Source organism: Meles meles, chromosome 8 (assembly GCF_922984935.1).
Source record: "Meles meles chromosome 8, mMelMel3.1 paternal haplotype, whole genome shotgun sequence".
Classification (NCBI taxonomy): domain Eukaryota; kingdom Metazoa; phylum Chordata; class Mammalia; order Carnivora; family Mustelidae; genus Meles; species Meles meles.
In genome coordinates, this window is record NC_060073.1 from 39198967 (window position 1) to 39220266 (window position 21300).

Genomic DNA, 21300 nt, shown 5'->3' on the forward strand with positions numbered 1-21300 from the left:
TGTATTGGGTGGGTAATTAAGGTGGGGCCAGATTGCCAAGGGTTTTAAATGTTAAGCTGAACTGTTTATGTAGCTGCCTTTTGGTAATGAAGAGATTTAAAATACCCTGCGGAAAATGCAGAATAAAAAAAAGGGAAATTTATTCTTTCAATCAACATCTTTTTTTTTTTTTTAAGATTTTATTTATTTATTTGACAGACAGAGATCACAAGTAGGCAGAGAGGCAGGCAGAGAGAGTGAGAGGGAAGCAGGCTCCCTGCCGAGCAGAGAGCCTGATACGGGACTCGATCCCAGGACCCCGAGATCATGACCTGAGCCGAAGGCAGCGGCTTAAACCACTGAGCCACCCAGGCGCCCCTCAATCAACATCTTTGAAGAACCCACCACTTACTAGACCCTGTGCTTGGTCCTAGAGAAAAAAATAAGACTGAATCTCTTTTATTTTGAGAACTCATTTTTTTCTGGAAGAAAATCATATAATTGGATAAATTGGGAGATGATATGGTAAATGCTATAATATTGATATGGATCAAGAATATGATACATTGTAAGACACAATTAATTAATTCTAGAGAATTGGCAAATGATGTCCCATATTCAAGAGTGATTTGTAAGTGACATAAAAAGTGGATTTAGAGGGAAAATAAAACAATAGTTAATTGCAGTTGTATAAATATGTGTTGATAGCTATGTAGGGTTGTGTTGGTATAATTAAAATTTGATGAGAATTATGAGATATTCTATTACTATTATGATAACATGTTTATTTGAAGATGAAACTTACTGCTTCCTCTTCTTTACCCCTAAAATATTATCTTTATTAAAATGTCTTTAGTCTCATTGTGGCTATTAATTAAAAATCAGGAGGCATCCATATGGGAAGTTACAGGATGGCCAGGTGGAACCACACCACTCCATTGTCTATGCGTGATTTCCTTAAGGGTTAGGTAATGTGTTAACAGGATAAGGCCAGATTCACCTTTAAAATTTCAGCATAGAGGGACAGTATTTCATAATCACCCTTGCTGTGTTAACCATATCTTCCCCAGGGATCCAGTCAACACTTTGCACTCCTCGTTCATTATTTGATGTTTGCTCAGGGTCCATGATGTGTCAGACATACTGCTTAGGTGCTGGGGATACAAGATAGAGTCCCTATCTTCAATTGGTTATAATACATTATATTAGAGGAGAGAGAAATCAACATTAATTAATTAAGCATCATTCTATAAAAGATGCACACAAGTATTTAAGATCATAATATTGAATGGAAAGAGGGCTATCAGAGGGGCTATTCAGGAAAGAAAGCTATGAAGAGGTGAGTTTTTTTTTAAGATTTTATTTATTTATTTGGCAGACAGAGATCACAAGTAGGCAGAAAGGCAGGCAGAGAGAGAGGAAGAGAAGCAGGCTCTCCATCAAGCAGAGAGCCGGATGTGGGGCTTGATCCCAGGACTCTGGGATCATGACCTGAGCCGAAGGCAGAGGCTTTAACCCACTGAGCCACCCAGGTGCCCTGAAGAGGTGACTTTTAAAGCATGTGAAAAAAGAGAGAAAAAATGCCGGGAGGAGAAAATAATTTGAGACTTTTTTGTTTGTTTGTTTGTTTCAAAAACTGAGAAGTAGCTACCCCAGCGGAGGCAGGCTAAGAGGAGGGAGACAAGATAACTGTTTGAAGATCTGGGTATAGATCAGGTGATGCAGACTTTTATAGGTAAAGTGATCATATGACCCAGATAGTCATGAAGAGTATTTATATCTGTTTTATATTTATATATGTTTTTCTGGTGTAATTATTAATAGTGTCCTTTATTAGTTTCAAAGATGCCCTAATTTCAAAAAAGTTTATATGGTCATTTTATGTATTGGCCAAGGTAACTTTGAAATGTGTTTGACACATAATGGAAAGACACTGAAGTTTTCAATATAAATTTTAAAAAGATTAGTCTAACAATTATGTAGAGGATAAATAGTGAATATTTATATTCACTATAAATAGTGAATATTTATATTCACTATAAATAGTGAATATTTATATTCACTATAAATAGTGAATATTTATATTCACTATAAATAGTGAATATTTATATTCACTATAAATAGTGAATATTTATATTCACTATAAATAGTGAATATTTATATTCACTATAAATAGTGAATATTTATATTCACTATAAATAGTGAATATAAAAGGATAAATAGTGAAGATGGGTACAACCATATACTAGTAGTGTGTTGACAGGCAAGGGATAATGATGGCCTAGACCAGAAAAATAACAGCAAATATGGAGGGTATCTGGATATATTTGAAATACTACTTAGGAGACAGAATTAATGGATTTCATTGTTGGATTAAATGTAGGTAATTGACACAAAGATTTTTAAGTATTTTTAAGTATAATGATATTGACTCTTAGGACACCCTTTTGTAGTGCATTTTCCATTATCAGGTCATGGGGAGAAGACCCAGAAGGAAAACATACTAGTCTTAAATAACAGATCCATGTGTGTGCAGAACAGGAAGGTACAAGTCAGCATGGATTCTCAGAGTGGGATGAGAGTCCTTCTTTAGAGAGCATGTTTTACTTCTCATTATCTGAGGAGTGAACTTGGTTATGTCACCAATTCAGAACACCAGAGAATTATTTAAATATGAAGAAAATGTGGCTAAACAAAAAGATTGTCCATTCATCTCATAATAGAGGCATGGGAAAACATTCTAATCAAGTCATCATTTTCCATTTGCACTTTTCTCTTTCTTCCACAGACAGCAAAGACTTGCTAATGCAGCATCTGCTATGCTCATTTGATTTCTCTGCACTCATGGTAAGCAGCTGTTTATACCTTCTTAGTCCCAATTTATTCAGGTGACTGGTTTCACAAGAATGCATTTACTTTTGCTGTGCCTGAGGCCTGTTTTACTCATATAGGGTTTGGTTAATCTTGGTTGATGACTACCAAATGCTTGTTTATGTAACATCTTATCTTCTCGATATGGCCTCTTGATTTATGAAATACTTTTTATTCATTATGCATATGCAAGGGAAGTGATTTGCTAAGCTGAATATTGTAACTCTGAATTTTAGAAATCTGAAAACCATCACTTTTAAGCAAAGGCTTAAAATAGGCTTACAAAATAGGAATCCATAAGACGTATTTCCCCCCCATAATTATAAAGGTTTTGTTTGTTTATTTCAACTTTTTATTTAAATTCTAATTTGTTAACATATACTGTAGTATTGGTTTCAGGAGTAGAATTTAGTGATTTATCACTTACATACAATACTCAGTGCTCATCACAGGTGCCCTCCTTAATACCCATTACCCATTGAGCCCATCCCCCCATCCACCTCCCCTCCATCCAACCCTCATTTTGTTCTCTATAGTTTAGTCTCTTACAGTTTGCCTCCTTCTCTTTTCCCCCACTTCCGCAATGTTCATCTGTTTTGTTTGTTAAATTCCACAGATAAGTGAAATCCTATGGTATTAGAAGACAACATATTTTTGAACTAAACGTAACCTTACGTGTCTTATCACTTTCTGATACTTAAGTTTTTTCTGGATCAAATAGGGAAAATAACATCATTCCTCACCTTAGAGGCCTTTTGACAACAATGTGATTAAAAATAATATGAAAAGTTGGGGCGCCTGAATGGGTCAGTTGATTAAGCATCTCCCTTTGGCTTGAGTCATGATCCCAGGGTTCTGGGATCCAGCCCCACATTGGGTTCCCTGCTTAGCAGTGAGCCTGCCTCCTCTCCCTCTGCTCATGCTCTCTCTGTCTCTCATGAATAAATAAATAAAATCTTAAAAAATGTATGAAAAGTTACTTTAAAACTGGATTGGACAACTGCCTAAAGTGTTTAGAGTGGTTTCATGCTGTACATGCATAAGGTTTAACACATTTAGATGTTGAAGTTTAAGTTTCAAATTTGGCTGTTCTACACAGTATTATTGCTCAGGATTAAAAAGTGAGATACAAACTACTGTTTCATAAGAATCATTTCATTGTACTATGCAGGAAGTATTATGCCAGTATCTCATTTAATTTTTCATTTCAAGCGGGAAAGCTTTTTAATGTAACTTAGATTTTTATTCAATTTTCCATCCCTTTTGTATATCAAGGGGAGAAAAGCTGATACTGTGAGTATAAGTCTGCTCAAGAATCCCCAGATGCAGTTTTGCAATTAAAGTAAGGCCTCACAATTAAAAGTGAATGTCAGAATTACTCAGAAAGCTTCTTAGGCTTCACGTGCCATGGACTCAACCCTTCGAAAATAGTGAAAAGCAGGATCATCTAGTTATTAAGGGCATGTGCTCTCAAATGGTGTATTCTTGATGACTTCATTGAACGTTAATTGACCATATGTATATGGGCTTACTTCTTTTTTATTTTTTTAAAGATTTATTTATTTATTTATTTGACAGACAGAGATTACAAGTAGGCAGACAGGCAGGCAGAGAAAGAGGAGGAAGCAGGCTCCCTGCTGAGCAGAGAGCCTGTTGTGGGCTCCATCCCAGGACTCTGAGATCAAGACCTGAGCCAAAGGCAGAGGCTTAACCCACTGAGCCACCCAGGCGCCCCTGGGCTTACTTCTGTTCCATTGATCTATGTCCGTTTTGATGCTAATGCCATGCTGCTGTGATTATTACAGTTTTATAATATAGATTGAAGTCAGGAGGTGTGATTTTTCCAGCTTTCTCATGATTGCTCTGGTTAGTGGGGGTCATGTGGAGTTTTACATGCATTTTAGAATTGCTTTTACTCTTTCTGTGAAAAGTACCATTGGATTTCTGATGAGGATTGTACTGAATCAGTAGATCACCTTGGTAGTATGTACATTTTATTGGTTTTAATTCTTCTGACCTGTGAACAAGGAATATCTTTCCACTTATTTGTAATATCTTCAGTTTCTTTTATCAATGCTTTACAGTTTTAAGTATAGAACTTTCACTTCCTTGGTTAAATTTATTCCCAAGTATTTTGTTGTTTTTGATCCTACCATAAATGTGATTATTTTCTTAATTTCTCTTTCTGAGAGTTCAGCATTAGTGTATGGAAACAAAACTTAGTTTTTAATATTAAAATTAAAAGCTACAACTTTATTTGAATTTGTTAGTTTTAATAGTTTTTTGATGGAGTTGTTAGGGGTTTCTACAGATACTATGTCATCCACAAAAACACAGTTTTACTTCTGCTTCTCCAATTTGGATGCCTTTAATTTCTTTTTCTTACTTAATTTTTCTGACTGGGACTCCCAGTACTATGTTGAATAGAAGTGGTGAGAAAGGGAATCCTTAATACACAATGAGGAAAGGAAAGTCACTTCAATAAATGGTTTTAGGAAAACTGGGTATCCACCTGGAAAAGAATGAAATTGGACCCATATCTTATATCATACACAAAAATCAACTCAGAATGGATTAAAGACTTGAATGTAAGACCTGAAACCATAAAACTAGAAGAAAACATAGGAGGTAAAATTTTTGGCATCAGTCTTGGCAATGATTTTTTTGGATTTGATCTGAAAGCAAAGACAATGAAATCAAAAATGAACAAGTGAGACTACATTAAACTAAAAAGCTTCTGCATGGCAAAATAAACTGTTAACAAAATGAAAAGACAATCTATGCACTGGGCGAAAATATTTGCAAACTACACATCTGCTAAGGGATTAATATCCAAACTATACAAAGAACTCAATAGCAAACAGACAACCCAATTAAAAAACAGGCAAAAACCTTCGGCACCTCTGATCAAGAAAATACAAATCAAAACTACAATGAGGTATCACCTCACACCTGTCAAGTGGCTAAAATTAACAACGTATGAAACAACAGATGTTGGCAAGGATGTGGAGAAAAGGGAACCCTCTTGCACTCTCGGTGGCAATGAAAACTTGCAGCCACTGTGGAAGACAGTATGGAAGTTCCTCAAAAAATTAAAAATAGAAGTATGCTATGATCCAGTAATCACAGTACTGGGTATTTACCCAAAGAATACAAAACACAAACTCATAAAAATACATGCACCACTATGTTTATAGCAGCTTTATTTACAATAGCCAAGTTATGGAGATAGCCCAAGTGTCTATCAATAATTGAATGGATAAAGAATGAATATATATATTCACTCATGAATATATATTCATGAGTGAATATATATATTCATTCTTTATCCATATATACATATAAACACACATATACATATACACACACACAGATATACATATACACACTCATGCATATATACATACATATATATACACATACATATATATATATATACACACACTTGCACACACACAAAGGGATATTATTCAGCCATAAAAAAGAATGATATCTTGCCATTTCCAACAACATGGTTGGAGCTAGAGAGGATAATGCTAAGTGAAATAAGTCAGAGAAAGACAAATGCCATATGATTTTATTTGTATGTGGAATTTAAGAAACACAACATGAACATAGAGGGGGAAAAAGAGAGGCAAGCCAGAAAGCAGACTCTCAACTATATAGAACAATCTGAGTATTATTGGAAGGGAAGTGGGCAGGGGGACGGGTTAATTGGTGATGGGTATTAAGGAGGGCACTTGTGATGAGCACTGGGTGTTGTAGGTAAGTAAGTGATGAATCACTGGATTCTATACCTGAAAAAAAAAAGAAACAATATAATTAGTAACTTAATCAACTAATAATATTGGTTCATAATATATTGAAGATATGCAATATATAAGATATGCAAAATATTTATATTTGCATTATCCTATTATAAAAGTTAACTATATGTTTATTTAAAGTCTGCTAACCTTATGGCCTTTTACTATTTAGAAATAATCCAGTTATTTAAATCTCAGTTTTATCCTGTCACGGCCTATCTTCTAGGACTTTATTAAAGAAATAGTGAGTAAACAAACAAACAAAAATAACCCGAAAAACCAAAAATAGGCAAAGCTTAGAAAGACTTTTTCCCAAACACACAAATGGCCAATAGATGTATGAAAAGATGCTCACCATCACTAATCATCAGGAAAATGAAAATCAAAACTACAGTGAGATATCACCTCACACCTATTAGAATGGGTATTAGAATGGGTATGATGAAGAAAAGAGATAACAAGTTTTGGCAAGGATGTAGAGAAAAGGGAACCCTTGTGCACTGTTGGGAATGTAAATTGGTAAAACCATTATGAGAAGAGGATGAAGATTTCTCAAAAGATTAAAAATAGTACTCCTACATAATCCAGCATTCCCAATTTTGGGTGTATGTCCAAAGGAAACAAAATCACAATCTCAAAGAGACTATCTGTATTCCTCATGTTTATGACATCGTTAGTCACGACAGATATGGAAGATATGGAGACAATCTGTGTGTCTGATAGTGGATGAATAAGTAAAGAAAATGTGATATGCACACACATGTACAATACACACTGGAAGATTATTCAGTCTTAAAAAAGGAGAAAATCCTGCCATTTGTGACAACAGGGGTGAAACTGGAGGGTGTTATGCTAACTGAAATAAACCAGACAGCAGTAGAGATGGTGCATGATGTCACTTATATATGGAATCTTAAAAAAAGAATGAAACTCACAGAAACAGACAAGAATAATGGTTGCCAGGGGCTGGAGGTGGGGAAAATGTTTAGGGTTTAATAAAGGGTACCAATTTTCAGTTAAAAATGAATAATTTCTGAGGTACTAATGTGTATTATGGGTGGCTATACCTGATAATACCATATTGTATAATTTCAGTTTGCCAAGAGAGTAGATTTTGAGCATTTTCACCTTCCCACCCTGCCAAAAAAAGAAAGTGACCATATGAGATGATGGATGTGTTAATTAACTTGACTGTGGGAGTCCTTTCACACTGTATATGTATGTCAAATCATGTTCTAGAATTTAAATATATTACCATTTTACTTGTTAATTAGAAAAACTTTCTATCATCTTTTAAATTAAAAAAAACCCCACAGTATGTGCTAAGCGAGCTCACCCAGTTTGATTCCTTGCTTCCACATGTATTAACTCTATGACCTAAGACAATTAGTTAAATTCATAATGCCTTCATTTTTCAATCCATAAAATAAATATCATCTGCATCACTAAATTATTTTTGAGAACTAATTGCTATTTAATTTATTTCTTATTAATTTATTCCACCTTATTAATTTATTCTACCCAGGCACCTGTCAATGAAACATTTTTAAAAAAGAGATAAAAGAAAACCATTTGGGGAATATACATATGATTCTCTATTATATATTTATTTAATAATACATATTAGTATATGTATTACAATTATAATAGTATATTTATAATATTTAACATATATTAATACTATATATTATTATGATCATATGTTATGTAATTATAACAGTATACTTGTATAATATATGCTATACTAATACTATGTATTATATATGATTATATATTAATATAGTTACATATAACATTTACATGTTATAATTATATAACATCAAATATATATTTAGTATATAAATATATATATTAATTTTATAATAATATATTAAATATATATACAGCAGCTTTTTTATTGGTATTCAATTTGCTGTAATAAGTTCTCACAAAGTTAGAGGCTTAAACAACATGGATTATTATTGTACTGTTCTGTAGGCCTGAAGTCCAACATGGATTGTAAGGTGCTAAAATCAAGGTGTTTGTAAAGCTGTAGTCTTGCTTGGAAGCTTTATGTGAGATTCCACTTCTTGGCCTTTTCAAGTTTCCAAAGGCCCACTTCTTCCATCTCCAAAGCCAGGAGCATCACATCTTTCCATCTTTTCTTCTGTGCTTGCTCACATCTCCCTCTGACTCTGCCTCCTCTACGTTGAGTTCTCTCTGATTGCACTGGGCCCATGCGGATAATTCAGGATAATCAGCTAATTAGCTAATTAGCACCCTTAATTTTATCTGAAGCCTTCATTCCCTTTTGCCTTATATACCAGAATAGATTCATCAGTTCTGGAGATTAGGGTATGAACTTCTTTGGAAAACCATGACTCTGCCTACTCTACTTTCTAATACAGGGCAAATCATGGCACCCTAAGGAAGTACTCAACAGTTAGGGAGCATAGCGGTTTTCTTTGGCAAAGTACACAGAAAGCCAACACAGGAATTTTTTGAGAAATTGAGTGATCACAGTTTTCCAAAAGGTCTTAGTCAGCATCCAACTGAAACTTATGCAAAGGTTCTATAATATGGGACCTTCTCATCACCTTCTGTCTTCATATCTGCTTCATAAAGATCCTTTAATTTGCACACAGTCATTTCAGAATTCATTGCTCTTAAGTATGTATAATAAATTGTGTGAAGTCCTCATCATAGAATTCTTATATTTCATTGACTTGCTGACTCTAACCTTGACCTTCTGACATTCATGACATTGCCAAAACAAAATATATATAAAACATTTTTATCACCATTGATGAATGTGAAAAATGATGCACAGAAAAATTCCTTAAAATGACTAAAGCCTCACAGCTTGTTAAATGCTAGCTGGATTCCAGATCCCGGCAATGTGGATTCTGAGCCTGTTCTTTCCATCACTACATTATGAGTCATGTCAGTAGACTGTTGGACATCCTATTATAATTTCCCACAACTTACAATATAAAATTATTCAAGTGTGAATACAAGACTTTCCAAACCATGTCCCTGCTTATTTCTTTGACCACATCTCTCAGAACAACAACAACCATCATCCCCCTTACTTACCTCAATTCTATTTCAATAATACATACCTTAGATTCTTTATCATGCCAGACTTTCTTCCTGACTCTGTACCTTTATACCCAGAAACACACACACCCAGCAAAGACATCTTCTTCAAAAATATTTCCCCTGTTGGGGCACCTGGGTGGCTCAGTCATTAGACGTCTGCCTTTGGCTAAGATCAGGACAGGCTAAGGTCATGATCCCAGGGTCCTGGGATCAAGTCCCACATTGGCCTCCCTGCTCTGCAGGAAGCCTGCTTCTCCCTTTCCCACTCCCCCTGCTTGTGTGCCCTCTCTTGCTGTGTCTCTCTCTGTCAAACAAATAAAATCTTAAAAAAAAAAATTCCCATGTTGAATAGAATTAACCAATCTTCTAAATTGCTATTTCTTCATTTTTTTACCAAGTGTTGGAATTTGTTGGGGTATTGATTTTGGCTAACAGATTAATTAAAAATTATGTCTTTATAATCCATCTTTGTATCTCAGTTGTCTACTGTGGAGCCATGCAAATAGTAGAAACACTGTAAGTACTTGATTATATAAAAAGTGAATGAACATAACAGGAATTTTTAAGACTGCAGCATTACCTTGGATATTAAGGTGCTGCCTTGTTATTTGTGTCTGTTTAAATGCAGATTCCTAGAATATGCATTTGCTATATTCATTCTTTTATTTATATATTCCTTTAAAATATTTTTAGAATATTTACATTGTTCCACATAGAGTGACATGTAATTAGGAAGGTTTAAAATAAAGTCAAAAGCATTCCATTCTCTTTGGGAACGCTGCAACATAGAAGACAATGTAGGCCATGCGGAATGCTCAATTTACATTCTATGGAATTTCTGAGAAGCAAGTGTTTTCTTCTACCACAGTGGGATCACCTGTTTAACTATAATTGATTCTATAAAATGTACTGAAAGCTCAGTCCAAAGCCTGACATATTGTAGGTTCTCAATTAGTGTAGATTTAGAGACAGAATTATGTGGAAGAAAAGCAGTCAATTCAGAGACAAAAACACTTAAAAACAAACTTCAGAAGCTACTGAGACTTATATAGTAGAAAGGTTCACCTGGGGGTGCGTGTGTGTGTGTGTGTGAAGATGCGGTGAATGAGAGCAAGCAAGATGCTGAAGGAAGAGAATGCTCCTACAGCAAGTCCTGATTTCCTCCGTAGATAGGCAAGTGAGAACACATTTATATAAAGTGTGAATCCTTATTTTGCATTTTGCGGCCCTGTGGACCAGTCCTACTCTTCAATATGGAGTGTGAATAGATGTTCTTTAAGGACTTCCTAATTCCAGAAGTTGTTTAATTCTCCATCTTAAGTGTTCAGCAGCCATGGCAGGTACACGAATGCACACCACAAATGAGAGTCACCTGCACGCGTGCCCTCATGCGCACACGCACACACCATGCAGCATTCGAATGCATCATAGGCAATAACAGCGAAAGGGACTCTTGAAATCTTGGCCCTCCTTTGGGCTCAGAGTTTACAGTTGGTGAACTCTCAACAGGATTTCGAAAACAGTTTGGGTCCTCAATCCACTGTAATGCTCTATTGCACTTGTCTCCTTTCATATCTGAAATTCAAAGACCATGGCGCTTTGCTGAGAAAGAGCACAGGGGAAAGATTTTATTGCTGGCATGTGACATGACAGGACAGCAGGGGAACTTGCAATCTTAGGAAACTATAGGAGGCCCTGGGAGGCTGTCTCATCTGTGACCTCCACTGAGTTTTGAAATGCGGGAGCAAAGATTCTTAGTAGCAGGCGTTAACCTGGTTTTTTCTCCTTGGGAATGCTGTCAATTTAGCTAGTTCCTTAGGTTCCGTGGCTGACTTCCACAGCCCCACAGCTTGAAGGTCTTTCAGAACCTGAGTTATTGTTCGGATATTTTCTGAGATTATTGGTGGCATGTCCATAGCACTGCTCCAAGTATCACAAACGTAGCCCTGCAGGGAAAGTTCAGAGACTTTCTCCCTTCTTAGCTGTCTTTTATAATTAGTTGAATAACAGCACAAGGCTTATACATAACTAACCTTTACTGAACAATGTTTGAAAGATGCCATGCTGAGTCACTTGTGGGCATGCCATTTAATAATCACAGCGAGTCTGAGACCCTGCTATTGTGGACCCTCTCTTCACTAGATGAGGGAAATAAAACTTAGAGAGGTTAAATAAGATCTTCAAGTTCACTCTGTTAAAAATTAAAAAGAAAACACTGAGAGGCTTAGGCAGAATATGTTATGTAGGTATTTGAAATAATGATATCATTTTCCCTGACATTTATAGCATTGTTCCTTTCCTTCAATCAAGATTTTGTCAATTCCATGACTGTTGCTTCAAGTCATGAATGAGATTTGGCAGAAAGAAAATACAGGCATTTCCGCGCATTTTATAGCCCTAAGGTCTTAGGGAACTCCAGAGAAGAGAGAAGTTTTGGAGAAACACAGGAGGGAAAGTAATTTTTCCACCACTGTCAGTCAGTGTTTCGTTTCCTTAAAACAAAAGATTCCACAGGGTTATAGAGAAGAGAGAGAAAAAAAAAATGGAGGAGACATGATGAGATACAGTTATTGGTGGTAATGACAGAGGGAAATTCTATCTTTAATTTCCTAAATAGAGCCCAGGGTAGCAGCAAGCCTTCTGTGATGAAATGACTGACACACACAGAACCGCATAGAAGTACAATATTTTAGACAACCTTACACTTGTCCTGTAGTAGTCGTTTTTTGGGGAAGCAAATTAGACTTGAGGCATTGACAGTACCAAAGTCAGCCTTGGTGAGAGAAAGTTCATGTTGTTGAGACTATGTTTAGATTTTATTCCTGCCAACTGGCTACTTTATTCATGAGCTGTTTGAGTAAGCCCTGAGTCAGGTGGAGAAGAAAGCTGACAAGCATCCAAAGATCAGATTAACCTATCCTGCTGATCAGAAAGGACACTTTTATAATAAGCAGTAGTCTTGTGTGCATTCACAAGATATATGAAAAGAAAAGCTAACTTTAAAAATTGATTTGGGGGCGCCCGGGTGGCTCAGTGGGTTAAAGCCTCTGCCTTCGGCTCAGGTCATAATCCCAGGGTCTTGGGATCTAGCCCCGGATCAGGCTCTCTGTTCAAAGTGGGAGCCTGCTTCCTCCTTTCTCTCTCTGTCTGCCTCTCTGCCTACTTATGATCTCTGTCTGTCAAATAAACAAATAAAATCTTTAAAAAAATTGATTTGAAAGCCATTGGAGATGGAGAGGAGAAGTGAGTTGGGGGAAGTCAGACGGGGAGACAAACCATAAGAGACTGTGGACTCTGAGAAACAAACTGAGGGTTTTGGAGGGGACGGGGGTGGGAGGTTGGGTGAGCTTGGTGGTGGATATTAAGGAGGGCACGTATTGCATGGAGCACTGGGTGTGGTGCATAAACCATGAATGCTGGAACACTGAAAAAAATAAAGTTACCAAAAAAAATTAAAATAAAGGATTTGAAAAGACACTCTATAAAAGAGTTAAATTAATGATAAATGTATGAAAAGACATTCGATTTCATTAATTACCAGGACACAAATTAAAATAAATTGGTATCCCAATACAACCACACGAGGATGACTAAGATGAAAAGTTTTGCTATGAAACATAATACAGTAGCAGAGCATATGGAGCAGTCAGACTTTTCATAATGGCTAATGGAAGTTTAAATTAGTGCAACCAATTTTAAACAGTGTGGCCCTATCTACTAAGACAGAAGATATTTATGACTCATGATCCAGCAGTTCAACTGCTAGAAATGTCACCAAAAGGAAAAGCACAGGAATGTTCATTGAAGCACTATTTATAATAGCCCCAATCTGGAAACTACTCAAATGTCCATCTATTGTAGAATGGGTAAGTGGCATATTCCTACCAGGGACTACTATACTGCGATGAGAGTGAGCAGTTTATAATACATACAACCATCTGGGTGCGTCTCACAAACACATTATTCAGTGAAAGAAGACAGACTCCATACAAATTTTAGGATTGTTTGTTCTAGGAAGACAGACTCAAAAGAATACATATTGTATGTTTCTATTTCTGTAAGGTACAAAAATAGGCAAAACTAACTGATGCTGTTCTATGTGAGGAAAGTAGAATGAGAGAGAAGGAGAAGTAACCAAAAGAAGATGTCCGGTTATGATGTCCTGGTCGTTAAAATTCATCAAATTAGATACTTAGGGTATATATATGTTCCTGTATGTACATTATACTTCAAAACAAGTTTTGAAAATAAAACCTAATTCAGATAGCGTTTATTCAGAAAACGCTAAGTTTTCAATTCCAAAGTCCAAGAAAGGTGGACTTGAGAACTTTATTCATCTTTCCCTTATAACTCTTCCCATGGACCAGTTGTCTATACTAGTATTCTGTGTTCTTTGGACTTAATATAAAATTAGGGCCACTACCCAGTAGTTCTCTGTAGGTATGGATTTCACTCTTTCTCCTGAACAGGAATACTTAAGCTGCAGGTTCCATCAATGAGGGCTAAAAGGAAGATTCACACAGTGCACCTGTGATATGCAGGGTCCCCTCTTAAATGCCCAAAGCCTTACCCCAGTCGGGTATTCTGTGTGTGACAGATAAATGAAGGACCCAACTTTCTAGTATGGCAGCATACATGTTAGCCATATTTTTAATTTGCCTATTGATTTTATTTTTGAAATAACTTACTCAACAAACTAAACCATGAGTTTTTGGGGGAAACCAATCTCAGTAATCTGATTCTTTTTCTGGCTGTGATGAGCCCTCATTTCCACTTTACGATAGAAAATTGTAGCTATCTCTGCTTGGCAATTCCAAGCCGCTTCCAGCCTAACTGAGAATGAGGAGCCTATTCTAACTGTAGATCTTCCCACCAGCATCTGCTGCATAGTAAAACAGCATGGGACTCTTTAAGATTCTGACACACCAGTTGTGCCTCCGAGTCAGAATGAAAGATAAGTCTTCTCTTTCTCCTCTTTTTCTTTTTTATTTTCCTTTTCTTTTTCTTTTTTGTTTTTGTCATTTTTAGAGGGAGTTAGATAAGCCCATGATGGATCCCAAACACTTCCACCTCCCAAATTATTTAAATAGCTTCTTTTACATTGTATGAACAGATGTCTGTCCTACAGTATTTATAGTACAGAATTAGAACTGGGTTTGCATTAGCTAGGCCAGCAAGTAAAACTGCAGCTGTCTACCAGAGTTAGAATGTTGCATGCAGATCATCTTATTAGGACACCTGTATAAATATATTCTGTCTGATCCAAAATTCAATTCAATCCTCCTTGGTTGAGCACACTCAAATTCTGTTTGCAAGATTTTCGATGCTGTGGTTGAACAAATACGTTTTGGGTATGACCCTACTCTTCTCTCTGTTATCATTTCCATTTTAACCCCCAGTCTATGTTGAATTCAAAGTTTAGCAATTGTTTGGGCAACAAAAAGTTGTACAAAATGAGGAAAGTTTGCATATTGAATTTTTATTCTTCATACATACTTGCTTTTATCTATTTTACAATTTTATTCATTTATTTTCTGGAGGGCTAAATTTTTCTGGGAATATTTACTTCTTTTCCTTGGGTAACATTTTCTTCCAACTGGCTTCTTTGTCTTTTGCATACAATCTTCCCTCCCTCTCACTTTCTTTCCTATCTCCCTACTATTATTCTTTTCTGTCTGTCTGTCTTTGGTTGTATTATTTTCTAATTTCTACATGAATCTGTTAGAATAAAGCCATTGAAACCTGAGTACACGTAAAAGACCTGTAATATTTATATACTAAGTAGACCACATGTAGGAACATCTAGGTCTTTCATGGAAGATACTAATATCAAGGGCTCTGGATTGGCTTCCTACGTATCAACTGACTTTTTCCTCATAATTGAAAGATCGTTTGAAGAATGTCAGACATCATCTACTCAAAAGAGCTTTTAGTCTAGAGAAAAGGGATGAGAAGGGATTGTCTATTATTTTACTCATGGAGAAGAAAGTCTTCCTATGAAGTTCCTTGCATCTCATTGTCAAAAATACCATCCCATGGTCACTTTCTAGGTACAGTGGTAAGCTAAAAATATTACTGAAAAGGAATTAAAGCAATCACGATTCACTTTCTAGGCCTGGGCACTTGGCCGTGATGAATGAAATTGACTTTTCTGCAAGGTTGCAGAAATTGCAGGGTAGTTTCATGAGTAAGCAATTAAAAGTGTCTGCTACATCACGGCATTTATTTTGGTCTTGTTCATGAAAGGAGGTTGTAGCCAATGTTGAAAAACTTTGGGCAGACAATAATTTTGTTTACGTATATTTTATTTGCCTATCTATCACAGTCTTCGTTTACTGAGTTAGTATAATGGATTGTGTCTAAAATTTTTCCATCCTTTTTGAAATGACTAACATCCATATAGCTGCTGCCAAAACCATACTTGAAGAACTGGGTATAAATTTTGTCCCCTTTACTGCAACTTGAGGATAAAGTTAAGGGATGGCATGGAGTGAGCAGATAGATTCTCTAAAGAAGAATGCAGTTGTTCTGTGGAATCTGGGCTCTGCAATATCCCCGAGGTTCTTTAAATGCCAATATGTAGGACTAACCTCACTGATCTGATAAAACTTATTAATCCCCCTTTCAGTACTCTTCCCTAAAGGTAGAAAACATGGTGGCTCTTTCTATCCCTGATGAAGTTCAATGTAGTCATGAAGAGGACTCAACAAAACCTTCCCCTTGATGTTCATACTAGGTTCTGTGTTGATAGGGAGAAGTGTTATGATATTGTTGGTTTGCCCCTTCCCAGAGTAACTGCTTATTTAAGAAGCCAGAATGGGGTTCACAGTTGTTCTGTACCACGTTCATTGTATAAACATTTCTGCTTATTTCCTTGGTAAAAAGTTTGCAAAATTGTAGGCATAAATTAATAAATATTTCTTATGGGTTTGCTCTTTTTGTTATTTTTAAAGATTTTTTTAAAAAAATTATTTATTTGAGAGGAGAGAGAGCGAGCATGAGAAGGAGGAGGGTCAGAGGGAGAAACAGACTCCCTGCCAAGCAGGGAGCCCGATGCGAGACTCGATCTCGGGACTCCAGGATCATGACCTGAGTTAGGAGGTGTAGAAGAGAGGAGAGAGAGAATATCAAGCATACTCCTGCTGAATACAGAGCCAGACACTGGGCTAGACATGGGGCTCAATCCCACGACCCTAAGATTGTGACCTGAGCCAAAATCAAGAGTCTGATCCTTAACCAACTGAGCCACCCAACACCATCCCCTGTATTCTTACTGGCAACATTCTATTCTAAAGATCCTTTAAACCAAAACCATATATGTACAATGACTTCATGAGAGCACTACATACTTTAATTTTTTTCGCATTATTCTTCAAAATCTGCAATCATTTTCATTGCTCATTGGATTAAATCTTACACTTGAATTGATGGACCTAGAACAACAACAACCAAAAAAAAAAACAGAACAACCAAAAGGTATCCTCTCTAGTCTAAGCTCCTGTTGTTTTTTCCTGGTAAGGAGGGCAAGGAGATAAGAATTTGTATGCCAACTCTGCACTGCTGGGAAAGACGACATTAAGTGCTGTGTTAAGTCAGAATCTAGATACCATCAAGGCCTAGCAATGAGTGCTAGAACAGAGTTTTAACTTCTACTGAAGCTGTATGAGAGAATGGGGCCACTGTGTTCCCCTGTTGTTTGCATCTTGACCATTTAAAACTATTTGGCTTTCTCCCTACCACGTATTGCCTTTCCCCTAAAACATCACTTGATTTTGTCATTCTTGAAACCTGTTTAAGTTGCTTAATTTTCAGTGCCATTTTCTAAATTCTATAAATATCACATGGGTCACTATTTGATATGAATATGCATCATGTGCTCTCCTTTATAATTATATATATATTGATTTGTGCACCCTTCCTCTATAGCTGTGCGTCATGGTCTTTTGACTACAGGACACTGCTGTGTGCTTTGATTCTCTGTGCCGTTTTCAGGTCCTCACACTGAACTCTCTACATGGTTGGTGTGCAGTCAGATGACAAGGCTCATATATACTTGTATTTTTCTTCAGTTGGTGATTGACTTTGAGACTATGAGACAGCACCTCAATTATTTTATAGAACAAGGTGGAATATCAACATGTTCATAAATAAAATAGCACATCTGTGAAAACAGTTACATTTACCTTAATAATAGGGCCTGAGTGGCAACATTAAACTCTCACTTTAACTTTTGGGACATCTTTGTCCTTAAAGTACCCCGGAGTTAGGAGGTAGTGGTTCTTCGAATCATATAAAATTATATGGGCAGAAAGCCCCTTGCTCATAATAAATGATAATAAGTATTTTTTTTCTTCTATGCTGGTGAAAGCACAGATCTCATGTGATTCCAACCAAAAAAATAACAGAAGAGTTTCCTCATAAAATGCTTATGAAGCATTATTGAAATACATTATAATGTACCTAATGAACTATTTCAGTGATAAGTAAGAGCAAACCTTCTTTACAGAATGGATTTAGGAAATGATACAACTATATCATAAAACTCAAAATAGAATAACTAAAAGTCATGAAAAACTAGAACTAGCAAATGTATTATTTAGAAAAGTTTTTAATCTCTCCATTTGTCCAGATACACATGGACACATCTCTCCTCTTCTATGGTATTTGATTCATTCTTTCTTGCTCTTCTGGTTATCTCTTTGTGCTTCTTGGGCAGAAGAGATCATATCTCATTTCTTCTCAAAGTAAGAAGTGACTAAGGCCTGAGTTTTAATTTCAACTTTTCAGACAGAAGTATATAGTCAATTGAAGACCTATTCACCATTCATGGGAAAAATTTTATTTTCTGAAAATTTCTCTTTTCACAATGAGATGGTTAAAATATTTTACATCAAGAGGTGGGGGCTTAAAAAAAAAAGAGGTGGGGATTTTATGTTCCATCCCCTTGAATCTGGGTGTCCTCATGACTCTTATAGAGATAATTCTATGTGACTTACAAGACTTGGTCATAAAAGGCCATACCCCTTTTGCTCCGGTTCTCTTGGCATGCTCACCCTAGGAACTCAGCAGGTATATTGAGCTACACAGAGAGGTCACATAAAGGATTTGTGCCTGACAGCCCCAGCTGACCTCCCAGATGACAGCCCACTATCCTGCTTGCTGTGTGGGTAAAGAGGCCTTTGAAATGACCCCAGCCATCCACTGACAATTGACTCTTAAAAAACTGAGAGGGAGCCACCTAGTTAATCCCGGTTGAACTCAGACCCATGAGAGATAACACACAATGATTATTATTGTTTTAAGCCACTGCTATATGAGACGAATGGTTAGGAACAATTTTAACAGCAACACTAGGTAAATAAGAAGAAGCTAGTTCTTACAAGACAAAGGTCTCATTCAGAACTGACATCAATTCTCTGAATGTTAATTTCGAGATAAAGAAGAACTTGAAATGGCAAGGCATCACAAAATTTGTCTGCAGTATAAATCGCATCAATAATGATACTTGGTAATTATAGGTCAACAAATATCCAGAGTAGTGAGAGCAAGTGTTCATGTAGGCACAGAGACAGGACGGCTAATACAGTTGTTTCAAACTAAAAATTCATTGTGTGAAGTATTTCTACACTTAAATCTTTGATCAAACAAAATTAACAAAAGCTTGTAAGATTCCACTATGGATGAGGCAACATGCTAACCTCCTGGGGCACAGAGACAAAATACGTACTTCCTTTTATTTAGGGAGGCAGCTGGTCAGGAAACAGGAAAAAGATTGATTCAATAAATTATTCGAGATGCTGTAATAGAAGTAGTATAAATAGAGGCACTATAGAAGAGTTATTCCTTTTTAGTGGGTGTTGAGGGATGAGTGGAGGAGTAGGAAAGGCATCTTGTAGAAGATAATTCCTGAGCTGAGTCTTAATCTTCAAAGTATTTAATGTGTTATCTGTGAGCTCTCTGACTAGAGTTTGTATTGCACATGCTTAATATTATTCACGCTATTATTGCTTGATTCCATGTACTTATTTTTACGTAGAAGTATACAACTATCATGGTACTAAGACATGTCTCTGGTAGTGTACATATATAGCATTATAGGAGATCTTATACTCTTGCATCTATTTTTAAATAGCAACCCACATTTGAAACTTCATAGAATTAGTGGCATGACTGCTGGGATCAGTTTATTTCTGTATCTGTGGCTTCATATAGCAAAATAAATTAGGAAGACTCCTTTGCTCAATAAAATAAGAAATTATAGCAACTATATGGCATTGCCACATCATGAGAATTAAGTATTGTCTTGGAACTAGAGAGGGGATTGCATAAAGATTTTGCCGACTTCAAATTAAAATAATTTTCCATCTCTTGACCTGCCGATTTTACCTTTCCCTCATATGACACTATAAGTGCCCACATCCATAGCATTGGAAAAGGAAGGAGAACAAGGAACTTCTGAAAATTGCTTCATCCTTGATATTTTATTCTAGAAATTTTTTCATTCATTTTTTCCAAGTTAGATCTAATGATTTCCAACATCGTAAAAACTAAATTCTATATTTTCGTCCAACAGATTGAAACCAATGCTTTTTTTTTTTTATCTAATTATACCTTCCCCTTTATTGCTAGCTTCTAAATGCATTGATGCCAAAGCCTATATCCACCAGTGAGTCTTGAACAGAAACAGCAACTAAGAGATTATCTTCCCACGTTAAAACAGAACTTCGACCCCACCAAGATTTAGGACAGATTTTTTTTAAGAAAATCATTTCTTCAGCTTTTCATTTTACCTTTTTTTTTTTGAGACTATCAAATGACAAAAATATAAAGAACCAATTTAGTAACTATTGAGATGGATTCTTAGGATAGCCCTTATGTTGATATTTTAATCCATGAGTGAGAGATGAAAGCCTCTTCTTTTCTATTCTCTGTAGATCCAGAGAGATATGTTTCCTTTCTTTTTCTCTCTAACAAGTACAGGACAAATAAAGCAGTTCCTCAGTTGAATGGCATTCACTATTATAATTATTCATGCATAAATAATTAATTAAAAGTGAACATTAGATTTCAAAAAGTTGGTATTTATTTATACATATAACTTAATGCTTTTTCTTAACAGTTATTTACTAGCATATATTTCCTAAAGGAATATAAGCTGGAAAGTAGAAGGATTTTATATACATCTAATTTAGTGTCTGGTAAATTAGTAGCTCCTCATGATGGTTCATTGACATAGAATTTGAGAAAGACCTCAATTGTATAGGACATTAAAAAAAAATTTTTTTTTAATTTCCATAGCGTGGTAATGCTGAAATATATTTTTTAAGGACTTTTATTTATTTATTTATTTATTTGATAGAAAAAGAGCAGAGCAAGAGAGAGAGAGTGCTTGAGAATGGTATGGGAGGGGCAGAAGGAGAGGAAGAAGCAGGTTCCCTGCTAGGCAGGGAGCTCAACTGGGGGTGGGGGAGGGATTGGGACTGGATTCCAGGAGGCTGGGATCATGACCTGACCTAAAAGCAGATGCTTAACTGACTGAGCCCCCCAGTTGACCCAGTAATGC